Source organism: Dermacentor variabilis, chromosome 10 (assembly GCF_050947875.1).
Source record: "Dermacentor variabilis isolate Ectoservices chromosome 10, ASM5094787v1, whole genome shotgun sequence".
Classification (NCBI taxonomy): Eukaryota; Metazoa; Arthropoda; class Arachnida; order Ixodida; family Ixodidae; genus Dermacentor; species Dermacentor variabilis.
Window position 1 is genome coordinate 16,033,625 of NC_134577.1, and position 19,571 is coordinate 16,053,195.

Below are 19,571 nucleotides of genomic sequence, written 5' to 3' on the forward strand. Positions count from 1 at the left end.
ATGACGCATTTTGCACTTTCTGCAATTAGCCATAAGTGAATGTCATCGTTGTCCATAACGCGCTACGTAATCTGCACAGGTAATCGGTAAGGGCATGCCGCTCTAAAAGGAACTGAGCGATAAATCAGATGCGTGCAACAGTGGACTATCCCCCCCCCCTCCTCCTTTGTGAAATAAACAAAAAGCAGCTCATAGTGCTGTATAATCTTCGGCTGGAATGAACTAAATATTAAGCATACGCTTCACCCACTGTCGGCGAAGATTTAACGCAAGGCTACTGTCAACAATCTCAAAGCCAATCGTAACTGCACGTACCGAATTATGATTGCGCGGCGCGCGGATCTTGCAGCCGCGACGAGTTTGCACCATCGACCGACGAAGTGCAGACGCCTAGCCGAAACGTCCCTGAACGAGCCACGGACGTTACGTATTCGCAGCTTATTCATGTCGCGTCGTTCTCGCGAATAAGAACGTGCAAGCCTGTCACGCACGCAACGCTCCGCGCTGCCAGTTAGGACCAGCCCGTGCGGCTTGAAACGGACATCCAGTGTTTAAAAATAGCGCTGTCCACGTCCTATCCAGCTATATACGATAGGTGTGGGCTGCACCACCCTACACGCGACACACGAAGCGTGCCGTTGCGGCGAAATTCTATGCGTCGAGCTCGTTGAACGCAGAGACGCAAGAGCGTTTACAAACGTCCGCAGGCTGTCACTCTGCGTGATAAGCTCCCAGGGAAACGAGAAGTGGTGTTCCGGGAAGCACGAGTCAAGCCAAATAGATGGCGCGCCACTCGCCACGCCAAAAAAACGTTACAAAGCCCGAGAGAGGGTAGGAAAAAAAGACACATCAAGTCGTTCCGGTCAAAGAAGAGTCGCTGCGTGGATTGAGGATTCCTCGTATACACCGCTGACTCGTCGACATAGAAGAATGCTCTTACACAGGAAAGACGCCGTAAACGGCAGGCGTGTACTCATGCCGTTAGTCGTGACTCATATGGGCCAGCCGGCGCTTCGGATTTTTGGCACAAGAAAAAAAAAAAGAAGGAAGGAGCTTGAACGGTGCGAAAGAGGCCGGGCCAATTCGCGAGATTCTGCTGCAGGAATGCAAGAGGACGGAAAATTCCGCACGCATGCATGCCTAGTGCGCTGTCGAGCGCTATTGTTCGTGCGCTAAGGTGAGGACATTCAAATAGTACAGCTTTGCAATGCACCGAACGTCCACTCTTAGAACTTTGGGCCCGTATTCAGAAAACACTCTAACGTTTAGTTGTTCATAAGAGAAAATTAGCGAAGTTGGCCGGCCAGTGGCCAACATCATTTGCGAACGAAACGCTTTTGCAAATTCTGTCCCTGAAGCTCTGGAAAATGGTTCTAACTACAATAAATCCGAATGGCTATAGATGCGCTACACTCGCTGTACTACGCATAAAGGAGTTTTGGCCCTTGACTCTTGCAACCGCTGTTTTTGTGCAAACTGGAAATAAAAATAGATAGATAGATAGATAGATAGATAGATAGATAGATAGATAGATAGATAGATAGATAGATAGATAGATAGATAGATAGATAGATAGATAGATAGATAGATAGATAGATAGATAGATAGATAGATAGATAGATAGATAGATAGATAGATAGATAGATAGATAGATAGATAGATAGATAGATAGATAGATAGATAGATAGATAGATAGATAGATAGATAGATAGATAGATAGATAGATAGATAGATAGATAGATAGATAGATAGATAGATAGATAGATAGATAGATAGATAGATAGATAGATAGATAGATAGATAGATAGATAGATAGATAGATAGATAGATAGATAGATAGATAGATAGATAGATAGATAGATAGATAGATAGATAGATAGATAGATAGATAGATAGATAGATAGATAGATAGATAGATAGATAGATAGATAGATAGATAGATAGATAGATAGATAGATAGATAGATAGATAGATAGATAGATAGATTCGATCGTTTGCGCACCACCCGTTATCACCAATATTGGCCACTAGGCGCAGCGGATAATCAGATGCGAATGGAAAATGAAATGGATTATGGATTTTTACAGAAACACGGCGCCATGGATTACGTGATAAGACTACGATCACTGTTATCCGCTTCACTGCTTGAGTGCTCGGGCTGTTCCTGTTTTTACTTCATTAGACCAGCGCGCCTTTTTCAAAACGAACAAAGATAGAGGATGCGACAGTGACTTCGTCCGGCTTCGCCTGTGTTGAATGTACTTTGACCTGTACTGAATTTGCAAATCACCAACGCGCCCATCGTGTAATCCTCCTTTCGGTCTTCCCCTTTGCTTTTACCATTCCTCCCTTCGTCGAGTACAGGGTAGCTAACCGGATATTTCCTCCGGTTCTTCTAAAGAAAAGAAAGAAGAAATCGATCCCCCCCTCCCCTTACATCGCGAAACAAACGCTAGAATCAACAAAGCCGCATACCGGCGCTATACTTACGTCCTCCGCGGGACTTCCACCTTACGGGCACCGAGCGAAGTCCGGATGAGAGAGAGGGGAAACTGTTGTGTCACTGTTGTTCGCGCAAGTGAGATGGCGGGAAAATTTAACTTGTCTTCACTACGTGTGCTCGGGGTTCTACGAGGGTCGAAGAACTCGGCCGAGCTCCAGGCGCGTTTTCGGAAGCGGCGAGACGGCACGTGCGCAGTAACCGGGATGGTTCAGGTGAACAGGGACTTGAAGACGCCGTAAACAAGCTTTAAAACTCGTGCCCTCGATTGCCTCGTCCGTCGGCAAGAGGGTTCTTGACTGCGGGAGAAACGAAAGCGCGGACTTCTTTCCTCCTCCACGGAAGGCGGATGTTCTCTCTTGGTACTTCACACGGTTCACTGACGAACTCACAGCCGGGCGGGAGTCATCGGTGGTCCGGCCAACACTCGCCTGTCTCGAAAGATGCCACACTGCCGCCGACACGAGCTGCCGTCGAAGGTGTGCGGCTGCAGGGAGTGCGCTGACGGCGCTTGACAGGCGTTCGCTGCGAATAGAACGCTCTTGATCGTTGGCTGTATTATACAGGGCCGTTAATCGGACGCCCACTGTGTAGGCTAACAGTTCTCTCCAGCAGTACGGAAGCGCCGATGGATGACACGGTTCCTGCACGCTTGGAACAGCTGGGTCGTACAGCCGTCACCAATAACGCGTGACTTTATCGGGCTTCCAGAAGATTCATGCCGAGTGTGGATATTTTGAGCTACCGAAATTACCGATGTGAGCGCGTCAATGAAAGATACAGCCTTCGTGGACCTCGGGCGACTCCAAAAAAGACAGTTCTTGTAGGGTTCGAAGAGTACCCGAAGTGTTGGGATGTACCCAAGCGAGATCGAAGTTTCTTCACACTTAGAGGCTTTACAAATCCTGGGGCACAATCGAAGCAAGGTACGATTAATCCAGATTTCAAACAGTTCAGACGAATGAACGGACGACACAGATGGCGGCTACAGTTCTTGCGAAACCCTCACAGTGGCGTATTTGCTTTCAATCGCCTAAAACAACGACCGGACACAGCACGATCGGGCGAAACCGGGCAGACACAGACAGGGTCGATAAGAAACACTCAATGCCAGCTGAATCCAAGCGTAACTGATGGCGTGGGTGGTACTTGTGGATCGTGCAGCGACCGCAGCAACGGAAGTGCAATGTATAGCAGCAAGGGCAGCGCGCGAAACACTACCGCGAGCAACCGAGCCCAGCCCAGCCCAGCCGGCCGGTCTCGACTCTTGACACGAACTGAAACGTAAAACCCGAGTTGCCCGAGGCGCGTCGGGCCGGGCCGGCCAGGATCCCAGGGGCTCTCTCTCTCTCTCTCTCTTTAGGTTTCCTTCCTTCCTCGCTCGCCCGTTGCCGTCACAGAGCTGTTGGTGGACGCCGCCAAAGCGGCGCGGACGAAGCCAGAAGGGCCTTTCTCAACGCTTTCCCTGCCCGCCACGCCACCGCTCCCGCTTTCCATCGGCGGTGAGGTTTCGCAGGAGCGGAGAGAGCTGGCGAGTTGCCTTCGACCCCAGCGGGTAGCCAGTGATGCCAGGGCTAGGTAGGTATCCCTAGGTCAAGGGATAAACTCTGGAAGCCTTTTCAGCGCTTCCAGGCTTTATTTAGAAACTAAGCAATTTTGACGTCCGAGATGTACCGTTCAACGCTACAAGTTTCCTGCAAAAGTATGCGCAATACGTTTGAGAGACGAGAGAACTCATTTTTCCTTTCTAGTGCGCTAGCATTCGGAATGTAAAAGTGTAAAAAATTGTATGGATGTTAAGCGTGGGAAGCCGGTCAAGTGGTAGAGATGGAAGAACTTAGAAGAGCGTGTATATAATATATATATATATATATATATATATATATATATATATATATATATATATATATATATATACATGAAAGTGTCAACAACACTTTGCAATGTAGCGAACGTGGTTTAAACCATAAATACGGGACCTCAAAGAAGTGCAACGTGATACCAACGCATTTCTCTCGCATTTGCCGCTAAATCGACACTGACTTCTTTTTTTTCGAAGTTTATCTTATTATAGGCCCGTCTACTAGCAAAGAAGGAGAGAAACAAAGGGACCAAAAAGAGAAAAATATGTATATACAATAGGAGGGAAGCACGGAGCGACACTTTCATAGTGCATCATAATAATCTTCGACGTTGCGATGATTGAACGACGGTAAGAGGCGGTCGTCAATGCTAGGTGATTGCTGGTTGTTTAGGAGAGAAGCGATTTGACTCTTAAAACTTTTCCCTGATACTCGCTCTCAGAGCGCCAACGGTGAGTCTATAGTCGGTTGACTTGGGAATGGATTGCGCGCACCCTCTGGCGGATCGGCTCAAATTCATCCTCGTCATTCGTGTTCCCTCGTGTTACCCATGTATCGCGAAGGACTTCATGACCCTAGCGCAGTTGATAAGCGGCGCTCCAGGGGTGCAATTTCCGACAATTTTTTGCAAGGTCCACCTGCAGCAAGCGACCTTCCAACTACTTGCCCATCAAGCCAACGGGGCTACTCCTAATGCCGGATGTATGTACGGCGTGCACGCCCGACGAAAGTTGCTTGTTGATCACCTTTGAACGTTGAGTCGAGTAAAGCGCGATGACACTGAGCATGCATCGCCTCGCGGAAAAACCGACAAACCCGACCAAACGTTTCTGCACTTGCTAAATTCGAAGTACGACTTGAGCGGCCTGGCCCGAAGTACTGCACTCTTTGCCAGAGGTCGACAACACTCACAGCACAGCCACCGTCGTTTCTAGCTTTCCTGTGGTCGCGAGAAACGCACGCGTGCGGAGCTTGCTGGCGAGCTGCCTTCGAGAACCGCGGTGGCTAGTAGGCGCGTGATGGCGAAAGCAGCCAGGAGGGCCAGGTCGCCTGCGCGTATAATTATAGAAAAAAAAAAAAGAGCATGCGAGGGGGATGTATTCGCTGCTGCAAACGCCGGCGGCGGCGCAGACTGTTGCTGCAATGGACAGAGCGGAGCGGCAGAAAAAATAAGGACTGCCAAGAAAGACGAAGAGCCGAGACGGAAAGATAGATGAAAGACCAACAACAAGAGACGTGGACGGCAGCATAGGTGAAATATGTTAAAACACTGTGTGTGTGTGAGAGTGTATGTGTGTGTTTACGTGCGTATTTACGTGTGCGTGCGTGCCTGTCCGTTATTGAGGTTCGCGCCTGCGGGCGTGCTTCCGTGAGTTGGGGTATATACGCACGGAGAGAAGTGCTACAGCTAAATTCTCTGCCGTGAACGTCTAAACTTGACATATGCACGGGTCGCAGTTGTGCATGTCAGTGCGCGTGCTCACATTCACCGCATTCCTTTGACCCTCTCTCTCCCTTCCTTCTATTCCCCTGTTCCCTTCCCCGAGCGTAAGGTAGCCAACCAGACTCTTGACTGGTTAACCTCTTTGCATTCTTTTTATTTCTCTCTCACTCACTGACTGCCCCAGCCTAGCCCGTGGGCCGAGCCGGATACGGGCCTTCGGGCAGGCCAGGGTCCGTGTGCACCTCTAATCTGAACTTATCTCCAAATTCTCACTTCACAACGGAAAGCTTCTCCGATTGTTGGCGACTTTGATCAGGGGGTTCGTTCGACTCCTAACCATCCTATAGCCACGAACAAGTAAACGGCGACGCTCCTGATGTACGTCGTACCTTCCAAATTGGTTATGTTGGCAGCGTATTAGTCAAGGTTAGGAGAGAAATAAATAAAAGAAAAGAACACCACAGACTGGCTGAGATACTGCAGCCCTCCAGCGACAAGACATCTGTCCCCATTAATCTAGAGCGCGCGCTGTGCGGGGATAACACCGCTATGGGCGAGTTAAAGGGTGTTGCGCGGTTATACATAACCAACTTATAGCTCGAGCGGCCACACGCCTTAAGACAAACCGCAGGGCCAGAGCCTCCATCGGTGGCCTGTTGTTTATCGCTGTCCGTTCGCGCTAGTGTCTTACGTATAACCAGCAGCGCTGACAACGCGGGTTCTCTTGCGCACTGGCTTCGCTGTGTGAAAACGGTCCTAATTCATTATTGCGCCCACCCTTTTCGTATTTTTTTTACTCTCGAGTTTAGTTAAACGCTGCAGCAGTTTTTGTGAAGGCTTATCACGTCCCTCACAACTGTGTCCATTTATTTTAAGCCGGCACCAAGTTTATTTTTCTTTTTTTTTTTGTTGTTGTTCCTGTCGTTTTGCTCGCGCATGCATTTAAGTTACGTCTCGCCACGTTAAAACACCAACAGCAATATCAAGATCCGCAAGGAAACTAATACAGAAAGCTTATTCATATTCCTTGCTACGCGCGCCTGGTATAGACGCATGGATGAACCATGTTTTACTGGCGCTTCGTCCGTTGTCGACATGCTGTCGCCGTGGTTCTGTCATTGTCAGTGCGTTGTCCTCAGGTCATTGTTGTTGTTCCATAGTTAACTCTGTAGTACTCCTTTCACTGTCATTATACCACTGTCGTCATATCGTCGTCTTCATGCTGTGGTCGTCGTTTCGTTAAAAGAAAGAAAGAAGATACTGGATTAGCGACGGCACTGAGCAAATTCAGGGAAGCTTCCAAATGAGGCAACCGTTGTCTTCGTCTTCTGGCCAGATAAAGTTGCCTCTGGGCGGCGGCTGGGGATTTCGTTGAGCGGTCCCTCCGCACGTGTACGCCCCCGCGGCGACTCCGGTGCCACCAGTACTTGGCCTGTTGACTTTTGATGAGAACTGTGCGTCCTGTCCTAAGCGCCTCCGCAAGAGCCAATACGCTACTTTACCGACGCGGGGCCGCTGCGAAGCGAAATCGGGGCATCGGCCTCCATCGCGGCAAGTTGGAAGCCAAGCGGAAGAACTTGGCACACATCGACGCACACAGCAATGTCGCAATGAAAAAAAAAATGGAGGATTTCGCAAGGAACGCAACGACAGCGCATATGCAAAGACACGACACTTTGTCGCGCATCAGGGAATCCGACATCACTTGCGCTGAACGGTCTGTATCGGACGCTCACAGAGACACAGCTGCCTGCTGTACGCAAGCCCCGACGTTGTCAGAGAAAGAAGTCTGCAGGACTTTACGACTTGCTTATTCAGAAACAACAACACAAAGGACATTCTGCAGGTTTTACGTTCCAAAACCCACGATGCAGAATCAGTAAACGGAACCATGGCGCAAAAAGAACTATTAAGGGGCAGTCTGGCGGTGGCTGCTACAGACGGCACAAGCCTGAGACTCAGTGCCAGTTATAGCTCCACCTGAACAATTACAGAGTTCAGAGCACCAAATCCACTACCACTCAGCCTTGAGTTCGCAGCCACGTAAAAATGGGATAATCGAACCCGAGACCTCCTTTGGCATTTGTCACACTTCTTGAAACACTACATGCTGTACGCACGCATGAATAATAGCCGTAAAATACTTGTAGAGACCACGAACAGGGCCCGTGCCAAGCTTCTTCAGTCTCGCAATGTCTCCCTATCCACTGTTCAGGGGCGGTCATGAACAAAGGCAAGTTTCGTATTCTGTCGCCTACGATGCGCTTCTTTATGAGGTTCCTGTCTTTGACGAGTTGTTCGCATTTATTAGTCCAGTGCATTGTTTCTTTATCTTCTGGATGTTGGAAGCTCCTTTATTACTGTCTTTGCACCTCTCCGCTCATCAAAGTCAATCGCCATAGCGTTCATGGCAGTTCAACGCAGGGGGTCAAAATTAATCCGGAGTCCCCCACTACGACGTGTTTCATAATCAGATCTTGCCTTTCGCTCGTATAATTCCAGAAACCTTTGCACAAGTCAATAAGCGAGAAACGTCGGCAACCGCCTGTCTCATCTATCGTGTCTATCTTCGGCATGGGAAATGGTATAAGTTTTGTCTGGCGATTGAGAACCCTGTAGTACGTGCCCAATCTGAAAGTTCCACCTTTCTTCGGCGTCACCGTTATGGGTACTAGTTTGTCGAAGGCGGCCAGGCACAAGTTTACTTTCACAGCACCCTCCCTGTGCGTAGTTCAGCAGTGTCCACAGAAGCCTTCTCGAAAATCAGTTTCACAAGTTCTGCCGAGTTGAGTTCGCGAGGTAGTTGCACCGCTGGTTCATCTTGAGCATGGTATTTCGAAAAGATTATCTTCTCTGCGGAGGTCTCCGCAAGGAAAAATGTCACCCACACGTTGGAGTCGATTGTTGGCTGCTCTAGTATAATGTAGCGTTCCCAGTTAAAAGTACACAACAGAATCAAAGCACCGCTGTGAAACTGGAGTCCATTGTCTAGTCTAGTTTCTAAACGCTCTCGCGCACCCACTATTGGGAATTGGCTAAGAAGCAGATGGTTTGCAGCACGTTTAGAGTTCAAACGAAACTACATTTGAATAGCAGAGCATGAGAGTAAAGAAATGTGATTTAGAAAAAAAAACAAAGAATATTGTCTACATTTATTCCAACTTCATCTTCCTTTCCTTCCCTCCCGAGGCTCTTGCGCTTCTTCATCTTCTATCGATAGGCTCATACCGCTTCAAATTTTTAGTATCTATCTATCTATCTATCTATCTATCTATCTATCTATCTATCTATCTATCTATCTATCTATCTATCTATCTATCTATCTATCTATCTATCTATCTATCTGTCTATCTGTCTGTCTGTCTGTCTGTCTGTCTGTCTGTCTGTCTGTCTGTCTGTCTGTCTGTCTGTCTGTCTGTCTGTCTGTCTGTCTGTCTGTCTGTCTGTCTGTCTGTCTGTCTGTCTGTCTGTCTGTCTGTCTGTCTGTCTGTCTGTCTGTCTGTCTGTCTGTCTGTCTGTCTGTCTGTCTGTCTGTCTGTCTGTCTGTCTGTCTGTCTGTCTGTCTGTCTGTCTGTCTGTCTGTCTGTCTGTCTGTCTGTCTGTCTGTCTGTCTGTCTGTCTGTCTGTCTGTCTGTCTGTCTGTCTGTCTGTCTGTCTGTCTGTCTGTCTGTCTGTCTGTCTGTCTGTCTGTCTGTCTGTCTGTCTGTCTGTCTGTCTGTCTGTCTGTCTGTCTGTCTGTCTGTCTGTCTGTCTGTCTGTCTGTCTGTCTGTCTGTCTGTCTGTCTGTCTGTCTGTCTGTCTGTCTGTCTGTCTGTCTGTCTGTCTGTCTGTCTGTCTGTCTGTCTGTCTGTCTGTCTGTCTGTCTGTCTGTCTGTCTGTCTGTCTGTCTGTCTGTCTGTCTGTCTGTCTGTCTGTCTGTCTGTCTGTCTGTCTGTCTGTCTGTCTGTCTGTCTGTCTGTCTGTCTGTCTGTCTGTCTGTCTGTCTGTCTGTCTGTCTGTCTGTCTGTCTGTCTGTCTGTCTGTCTGTCTGTCTGTCTGTCTGTCTGTCTGTCTGTCTGTCTGTCTGTCTGTCTGTCTGTCTGTCTGTCTGTCTGTCTGTCTGTCTGTCTGTCTGTCTGTCTGTCTGTCTGTCTGTCTGTCTGTCTGTCTGTCTGTCTGTCTGTCTGTCTGTCTGTCTGTCTGTCTGTCTGTCTGTCTGTCTGTCTGTCTGTCTGTCTGTCTGTCTGTCTGTCTGTCTGTCTGTCTGTCTGTCTGTCTGTCTGTCTGTCTGTCTGTCTGTCTGTCTGTCTGTCTGTCTGTCTGTCTGTCTGTCTGTCTGTCTGTCTGTCTGTCTGTCTGTCTGTCTGTCTGTCTGTCTGTCTGTCTGTCTGTCTGTCTGTCTGTCTGTCTGTCTGTCTGTCTGTCTGTCTGTCTGTCTGTCTGTCTGTCTGTCTGTCTGTCTGTCTGTCTGTCTGTCTGTCTGTCTGTCTGTCTGTCTGTCTGTCTGTCTGTCTGTCTGTCTGTCTGTCTGTCTGTCTGTCTGTCTGTCTGTCTGTCTGTGTCTGTCTGTCTGTCTGTCTGTCTGTCTGTCTGTCTGTCTGTCTGTCCACTCCTTTCTTCCTTTCTTTCTTTCTATCTTTCTTTCTTTCTATCTTTCTTTCTTTCTTTCTTTCTTTCTTTCTTTCTTTCTTTCTGCTAGACCCGAAAAATTCTGTTCAGTCTAGCCAAGTACCCAGCCGAGGACTTCTACGCACGAGAAGAAGAGAAAGAAATGTCAGTGAGCGTATCAGAGACAAAAATTGTCCCAACAAGATACTCCTGCTTGCAAAAACCATGGCACACGTTAAAAGACCACCTACAATTCTGAATACGACTAAGAGGAAGAATGTACAGCTTCTAATAACACAAGAATCATTGAACACAGATGTAGCAACAAAGACGGCAACAGTGCTGATGGTCAGAAGTGGTTTCTCAAGACACCGGAAAAGCAGATGCCAGCGAGGACGGCTAACTCATTCGATCGCAGTAAAAACCCCAGATGACAATGGTGAGCATAGCAAACGTAAAGGACTTCTTAAACGTTTTTTGAAGCCATTCCGCGAGCCAGTTGCGCGTGAGGCCCTGACACAGTGCTCCTGTTTGACGCCCGACGCTGCTTAGTTTCGGGAAGTAAGCAGAACGGTTTATTCACCTTCAGAAGATTTGAAGCAGCGAAAGTTCCACAGGGAGATTTACTACGTGGACAGGTTTGGTCACATAGAGCCCACGTTCTAAAAGTGATAGTATGTTTTCTTTTCTTTTGTATAAGAGTGGAGGCTGTACGAAACACGTAGTCGTAGTCTGCACTCAGCAGTGGAAATGGTTTTGAAGCTTTTCGCAATTGAATATTTGCATGACATTGCAAAACAGCGGCTGGTACTCACGTTCACTGAACCCCGTCCAAAAATCGCAGATCGCCGAGCGAAGGCTAATAAACGAAAACACTACACGCGTGCACACCGGTGAACAACAACCCGTCCCAGTGAAAGAATGCCTTTGTGTGTCGTTTTCTTCTATCACTGTTCTGCTTTTCATGCGGTGCGTCAAGCGTGAAAGCATAATCGTAAACCAACTAGCCTAGCCCCGTATATTTTCACCATACGATGATACAGCAAGATTCTCCAATGCTCGTATGTTGCAAGCTTACCTACCATTGTTGAACAGAAAATGCACGTCTTCTGCTCCGCAGGCCACAATGTCATGCTGCCGACAACCTCGCTGCACAGGCTCCGGTCTATAGCCGGTAAATGCACTGACTGGCGTCACGCACAACACGGTGAGATCAAAAGGAACGAAGGATCAATATACGAGCGGGAACATACCGTTCTCGGAACAAACCATGCGTCTCTAATAGGCGCAGCGGTGCGTTAAACCTGCCTGCCGCGATGCTCGGGGAAAACAGAAAAAAAAAAAAAAGAAGACCATGACCTTGTAGTCGGTCTCGACACTGGCGCGACGGCCGATCGGTAAAGGACCGGATGTTTGGTGTTGGCGTGCGTACTGGAGCAAACATGGCCGCCCGTACGCTGAGTCGCATTCGATTACGACTCGTCGGCGCCGGTGCTCTTTTTATAGACCTCTGCGCCAGGCAGGCGTAGCCGGTAGTGCGTGGCGACTGCGAATGAGCAGCGAACGGGCCTGGAATACGTCGGCATTCCTTTCCTCCTCTGTCTCGCTAAGTCAGCAAACGAGAGAAAAGGCGCAATACCCTTTCACAAATTCGTTAAGACAGTCTGTAGATTGTCTGTAGAAACCTAGTAGACCAGTTTACCTTGTCACGGACATCCTATAACCGATAGGAATAAAAACCCACGCCTAACCCCAAAAGTCCCTATAAAAGCAAAGCCTAGGCCCTGCCTAAAAAACAAAGGTTGCCAGCAAATCTATTACATTATTTTGTCTATTATGGTCTTATGGTTTCGAATTGGTTGTTTGCAGAAAATTTAGCGCTGTAGTTAACCATTGACCTGACAGACCCCCCCTCCCCCAAACGTCTACGTTCTCTTCGTAGACAGCTTAAGCAAATTTTCTGTGAAGGATGTGGGGAACTCTAAGTTAAACGATACTCATTATGCTTGCTAAACACACTCCATATTTGTTAGCCAAGAAACAAGAAGAATCGGCTTGTTAGAGGAGAAAATGATGACCTGGCTCCCACTCCAATTCGTTTCTCTTCTTCTGCCGTTAATAAAGGTAGTTTGACGCACAAACGGCGGCGCTTATCACTCACTGAGTTCTCAGTCCTCAATCATGATGATCCGACATTCCTCGAGTGCACATAGGAAAGAACCGAGTTAGAAAAGTAAAATAAAGAATGTCGATGACTGTCACGTTTAAACGTAGTTCCGCATTACACCTGCGTGTTTTGCAAACAGCTCTGCTCATAAACGCACCGCGCGGTCGAGGGGACACCCACGTTTGTAGACCTCCTGGCCGTCATGGGGCAAAAGATTGGCGCTAAGTGATTCGAAGATCGATAGGAGGCGGAGAACGCCCAGTGACGCACCCCTGTTACATGCAATTTCCTCTCGATTCGATCAGCCCCGGGTGCTGGCTCTCGGTTCCACTGCACGTAACTACAGGAGCCCAAGGCCCGTCACCCAAGAGTGATCGGGCTGCCAGACACGGCGCGGGCTCGTGTATAAAGGCCGGGAAAAGGAAAGGCCTGACTGTATGCATCTCGACGGCGCGTACATGTCCGGATGTTAACAGTGCTCGCAATTCGGCTGTCGGCGTGATTAACCTTGACGAGAAGCGGCGCTCCGCGAGTTGTCGTCCCACGCTCGCAATTGAACGCCCGGGAATGCTGGAACGAGTTGTGTGCGCGAGCCGCACAGCGGGTCAGGTGCGTTGACCGAGCGCCACGCGCTCGGAGGGGGGTGGCCAACCTGGGGGTCATTCTCACGCAGCCGGATCGCGTCTGAGAAGGTGGACAATGAGCAACGCATACGGAACGCCCGGCTCGCGAAGGCAATGAGCTCTCCCAGCAGCGTGAGCTGTATAGGATAAATCACACGGAAGCGCGGTGCTGCATAAGGTGAGCCGGTTATGGCTCTTGGAGGCTATATAGCGGCGGATTGCCGTTAAATTATTTAAGGGGCATTATGTATGCCGTTTCTCACGTTGCTCTATAGTGCGAATGAAATGACCACGTTGATCCTAGTGCGAATGAAATGACGAGGGCTCCGGAAATACGGCTAGGACGCTTGGAAAAATTAGCAAGAAGACACTTTCTTTTTTTAGTTATTCCGCGCTGCTTATCAATCTAGGAATCCGCGGCCGACTTTTGGAAAGTTCCGGCATTTCAAAGGGTTTGCGCTTCGTTTGTATAAACGTAGCATGCGCATGGTAAGGCGCTTAGAGAAGCTTAAGTCCAGCAACATGTCGTTATTCGTTATAGCCAGAAACTTAAACCGCGGTCGTCGCAGAAAATGTTCGTATATCTGAACTATGGACACTGATCCGGAGCTATTGTTTATTCGCAGTGCGTCCTGCCTCCACGGAGAAGTGAAATGCAGTGGAATCTCGTTGATGCGATCTTCACGGGAACCGGAAAATAAAACGTATCTTTCGAAAATCGTGTTATCCAAAACAGCAAACAGTATGGACATAGGCGTAAACCTCAATAGCAAAGGTTTGTACGGCGTCGAGTGATACTGCTCCGCATAACACGTTATGCGGAGCAGCATCACTCGATGCCCCGCGAACCGCAAGCAGCACACTTTTATTCAGCAAGGTTGAAATAGCTCGTCAGTTAGTGCTGAACTTACTTCTTTTCAATGTCCGTAAAGAAGTTCTTCTGGAAGTTAAAAAAGAAGAAGCCGCCATTTCCTCACTCAACTGAGCAGCAGCGCACAGCCAGTCGGTGTGGCCGCACTGCTGCAACAACGTTTCACAGCCGGCGGCGTACCTCGCGTGTTTTTACTTCACCGTGGCTGGGGCTTAACACGTTGTTCTTGAGTCGTTGGAATGTTATTTTAGCTAGTACACTAGAATATAAAGCTATGAGCTTTAGAAATGCCAGTAACAACCCCCTTCTGCAGCAGTATTATCCAGTTTCAGGTGAAAATGCGATCGCAACAACCGCCTGAAAATTCCCGAAATAACATATGCAGAATCGTATCAACGAGATTCCGTTGTATCACTGTTACACAAGCGCTCCTCCATATATGACCTTACCGAAACTATACACCTTATGTCTTTTCCTGTGCTCTGCAGCCGGGATAATCCATTTCTGCGCCACTAATCCCATCGTTTGCATGATTAGCCGTTTGACCGGTTACCGCTTTACGCCAACGGCGCACGAATAACGGAACCCTTCTGCGTTGGCAAAAAACTAAATAAACAGCGAAAATCGAGCTAGCGGCGGATCTCGGCATTCCGGGACGCGGAATCGACACCGCCTTGACGTCGCAGCTTCGTTCAGCGAGCGCGGAACGCGCGCTGTCGCAAGCAGCGAAGAAGGCGAGCGCACTGTCGAAGAGATGGATACGCGCGGGTGCGCCTCGTCTGCATATGCTGCATGCCTGCGACATGTTGCACCCCTAAGCAACTCGGAACTCAAGCCCGCTTCCTTTGCTCGAGGGTCTGGCATTCGTCAAGAGCTGGCCGCTCCCTCCAGGGGGCGTCGCAAGGCGCGGGACGATGGTGTGGTGTTCCCGTTATGGAAGCACGAGAAAAACAAACCGCTGCCTACTCCGTCCGTCTGTCTTTCTCAAGTTGTGTCGTTTTCAGCCTTTCTTTTTATTTAACGTTATGCTAATATCTGGTGCTTTCCTTGTTCAAGCAAGACCAGATATGGGCAGTCCTTAGAACGATGTTGACGCTAAGCGCACTTGAAAGAATAGGCAGCGACAATGTCTTAAATTAAGGAGTTTAACGGCCCGAGTTTGTACAATACGTTGTGAGAGAAGTGACCTAATGCAGTGGTATAGAGATAAAGTTTGACCACCTGGGGTTGTTTAACGTGCATTCAAAGAACAGTGCATGAGTGTTTTTTTTTTTAGATTCTGCCCACATATAAATGCGGCCACCGCGGCAGGGATTCGAACCCGCTACCTCGTACTCAGCAACCCAGCCGCATAGCCACTGAGCCACCGCGGCGGGTTGACAGTCTATGCACGCTAAGTACTTGCCTGGTTTGCATTTGAGATAGTGTGTAGGAGTTGCAAGGCTTTTGCGGTATAGGAAGGATGACTATGCGACAGCTTAAACCCTGCAAACCCCGCGTAATTTGTGCGATATACTCCGGGCTTGGAAACGCAGGCCGCACAAGCGCACGGTTCAATTCAATGTAAGCGCTGTAACCTCAATAATGACCACATACATATATCAGCAGATTATTACGAACCATAGACAGCCATGTTACTCCTAAAAACTTCATAAACCTCTTGTGAGCTATTAACGTTGCGCTTCGAATTGTAAGCTAGGCGCATTAAGTGCGGGACACATATACGTGGCCAGTGCCGATGTTCTTCGCTCGGATTGTTGTGTCATGGCAAGGAAAAGGGTATCATCTCAACGCCTTCGTTACACGTTTTTAACGCACTCATAATCTCACCGTCGGCCGCCCCATCATATCCTCTGCATCACGAACTCTCTTCGGCGCCTTCCTAGCACCGGCCTTTCTGAGCACAAGCACCATTTGCTGTTTCGAGCTGAACGCTCTCGCCCCAATCATCCCATTCTTGAGCGTTGAACTTCGCAGTCGCTTCCATCTTTAGGCTTGCATTCCCCAGTGCATAAATTTCAGTTTACCATGCAGGACGCTCTCCTCTCATTCACACTCTATGTTTTCGCGTCATTCAGTTTGACAAGTACTGCTTGTGCTCAAGTTCAAATGGCCAAATGCCATACATGGCCTTCGTTCAAAACCGACAAGCTCTAGCTAAACAGCATACGAGGAACGCACATTTACAGTCTTCTGTGGAGCACCTATATGTTGATGCGAAGTCTCCCCATCTTGAATAAGAGAAAACGAAGAAGAAGAAAAAATACCATGGCAGTAGAGAGATTGGTGTCGAAACAAGTAAGCTACAAAACTCCGAAGATATAAAACGAGTGTGGTAAGCCTGCGTGTTACAGATGCTAAATGCCCGATAGTCCCGTCCCCGCTTTCGCTTACTCATCAGCGCTCGCGCAACCAACCGCGACGTACGCGTCAGTGAAATGTGCACGATGACACCTCCAACCCTCTTCCTGCCGCCGGCGCCACGCGCGTCAAAGTCTCGAAGCCCTCGATCCCGCGAGCCCAAGGGAGGCGCAGCGAACCACGTCGAGGAATCGCTGCGTTCGCCCGCCCGTTCACTCGGGCGAAGAGTCGTTCGACTCAGCGCCCCGCACGCATTCTTCGCGTAACCCAATACACAAAGCGACCCCGTTTATCACGTCGTGACACGCGCGCTGCGTGTGCTCGTGATCTTCGCAACCGGCGGGGATCTCGCATTGCCTCGCGTCGCTTGCCACACGCGCCCGACTAGGCGGGCGCGCATCCCTCCTTCAAATGTCAGAGCCGGAAATTCAGGCCAGGGTCGCGCCACCGCCGGCGCGACTATTGAGCCTCGGTCCTTCGCTCGACGACAATCTCCAGCAGCGCGCGTCGCGACGATGTCACGAAACGCTGGGGTGACGGGGGCCGACTCCTCGAGAGACAGAAGCCACCCATGCAACGTAAACAGTGGCTTCGGAGAACAACGAAACCGTTGTTCGAAGATGAAGCTACCGGCGTCTAAAAAAGGAGGCCCGCAAACTGAACGAACGGGGTGCCGATCTCACAAGCCTCGGCGGGAGGGCGAGTTCCATCAGCTCGGGTAACGGCCTTCGGCCATGTAAACAAATACTGCGTTGACGACGCGATTGGCGAATGCATCTGAGTGGCGGAACTTTTGATTGCGTTTGGTTCATCGTAGTGCTGCGCTGATTCTCAAACGAGGGTTTCTTGCATGGTTGGCATACGCTCAAGCATTCGAGGCTGACACGCTGTTTGAAACGAGGCTGGCATGCACAACATGGCTCAAGGGGATCTGCGTCATCAGTGTCCCTCAGTAACGTTAGTTGAATATCCCAGAGTGTCATAAACAGCTGATTAGCAAGAAGAATAAATGTTTGTTCGTGATTCAAGTTGGTATGAATGTCTTTTTCTTTTCTTCCAAGTGCGCTGCTTCAACAAAACCATGGATCCCCTACTAGCCCGTTAGTACCTATTAAGTAAGATGAATAAGGCAGATCGAGGGGCTCGATTTTTCGTTAGTGACAAGGAGCTGAAGGCCGCACACAAGGAAGTTAAGGAAAGCCAAGGGGAAACTAACTGTTCTTTCCCTTGGAACGTAGAAATGAAACACAGTGAAATGAAAGTAGTTGAAACGACAACTTACGCCGGCGCGAGCCGAATCCGAACCGCCGCGTTACCAGTGCGATGCTCTAAAAAAATTGAGTTACGGCGACAGCTGCCTCTTCATACACTTTACTGTGTATCGGTGCACAAGATCTAATCTTGGGATAATGTTATCCCGCGCCAATGGCGGGCGTGGCGGCAGATGTGGAATGTCCTTTCAGCCTTAATTCTACATTTCAATTAAAAGACTAGTTATAGTTTTTCCCGTGCTTTCCTTAGTTTTCATTGCCTGTTGGCTTCATGTGGTTGTAGGGAACAGGCAAGCCCTCCTTGGCCTGCAAGGACACCATCACCGCCCAGTATGAGCGATGACTTTGGAGAAGAATAGCAAGCCTTGTTCAGAGCAAGCAACCAGGACTTCAAGGACTGAGCCTAGGGCGAGTGGAACGGCAATGGCTCAAGTGTTCGCAGCAGCAGCGCATTCTTACGGCGTGAATGCGTAGTCCTGTTTGAGAACCAGAGAGCATGGTTGGTGACGAATGTTCCACGGTGTGATGACGACATGCAATATTCACGCAATCGTTAAAACGTTTTCTTTGCATAGGTTCAAATTCATGTACACTCCCTTAAAAATTTTTAAATAGAAAATCTATAGGCAGTCTATAGACGTCTATAGACTGTCTATAGACTTTCTATAAAGAAATTGTAAGGGCTGGCGCGACAGTACCATTGTAGAGCAGAAATTCCGTACGAGATTGCGCGTGGCGCCTCTGGCGGGTGGGTTTGTGAGAAGGCTGGTCGCAAGGTTGTTAAAGAAATACACATCGGTGGCACTTCCTTCAATAAAGAGCTATCGATATCGCTAATGAGGTCAATACAAATTTTATTGCTGTTGAACCTTTTATGATGGAAGTATGCTGAGACTTACTTTAACAAAAAATAAAGAGTGAACGATCCATAACACCATAAACCTAACGAACATTGAACCCACACAGAAGCCGAGAATCATCCCTAAGAGAACATTTAACGAATGTATTTCGAGCATCGTCCCATTGCTTTGATAATTGGTTAGTATGCAGTCGTATGCAGTACAACCTATTAGATCATGTGATCGCACAAATGAAGTGTTATATGTTAATGTTGGTTTGACATAATTACAACTAAACAAAAAAAAATATCCACGCATCTTATCTCTCCCGATGACAACATTTCCCTTTCAAGGTGCAAATACCTGGTCAGGACTGCCACTGGTTGCAAATGGTAAAAGGTCCTCGCTACACGTCGTAGTGGCAACTGTGCACGCTCACGCAAGAAAGCTATCTGCAGTGTGACAAGCATTTTTTTTTGTTTCTTTAAGAATAGTATAGCCTTTTCAAAGGAATCGCATGCCGTGGCCTGCGTTTCCGTGCAACACAGGCACACACAAAGGGAGGATGGAAGGCGCATGCGCCGATGCGAAAAAGCTTTTCTACAGAAGCAATCAGCCCGCCAGTAAACAGTAGTGTTCACAAACACATACTGACGGTTCAGCGAGCGCGAGCAGCAGAACAGAAAGACTAAGTATCGAAAATGCAGGAAACAGGGACTTTGTCAAGGTTTCGCTGGATAAATAATAATAAAGAAACGAGTAAGAGAAAATAATCGATTTTCGTATTGCGTATAGCGTCCCGCAAGATTATTTTTCAGCAGTGACTAATATCTTGACAGATTAGAGGTGGTCACTCAAGATAAAGCCTCGTCTACCACTGTAAACGTAAACCCCACCCCTTATGTAGCCCCCTGTACGTGAAGCCTCCAAGGAAATAGAAAGCGAAGTGAGAGCGGGGAGGAAGTCAGTGTGCGTTTACTTGTTCGGAACAATAAGTGTGAATCTGCGCCTTTCTTTTCCATTCATCTTAACATTTACGTACTTGC

The 19,571-nt window shown here is 48.6% G+C and overlaps 1 protein-coding gene across 2 annotated transcripts in view; it reads right to left on the minus strand.

Moving 5' to 3' along the window:
- LOC142560010 (uncharacterized) overlaps window positions 1-19,571 on the minus strand; it is a 184,537-nt gene that overhangs the window by 142,569 nt on the left and 22,397 nt on the right. The window contains exon 1 of one of the 2 annotated variants that reach the window (XM_075671757.1): window positions 2,491-3,762. The exons of the other annotated variant lie outside the window; for it this stretch is intronic. The gene's annotated coding sequence lies outside the window, so the exon portion shown is untranslated. Of the gene's footprint in view, window positions 1-2,490; window positions 3,763-19,571 lie in introns of those variants that run through there. 2 annotated transcript variants of the gene reach the window in all.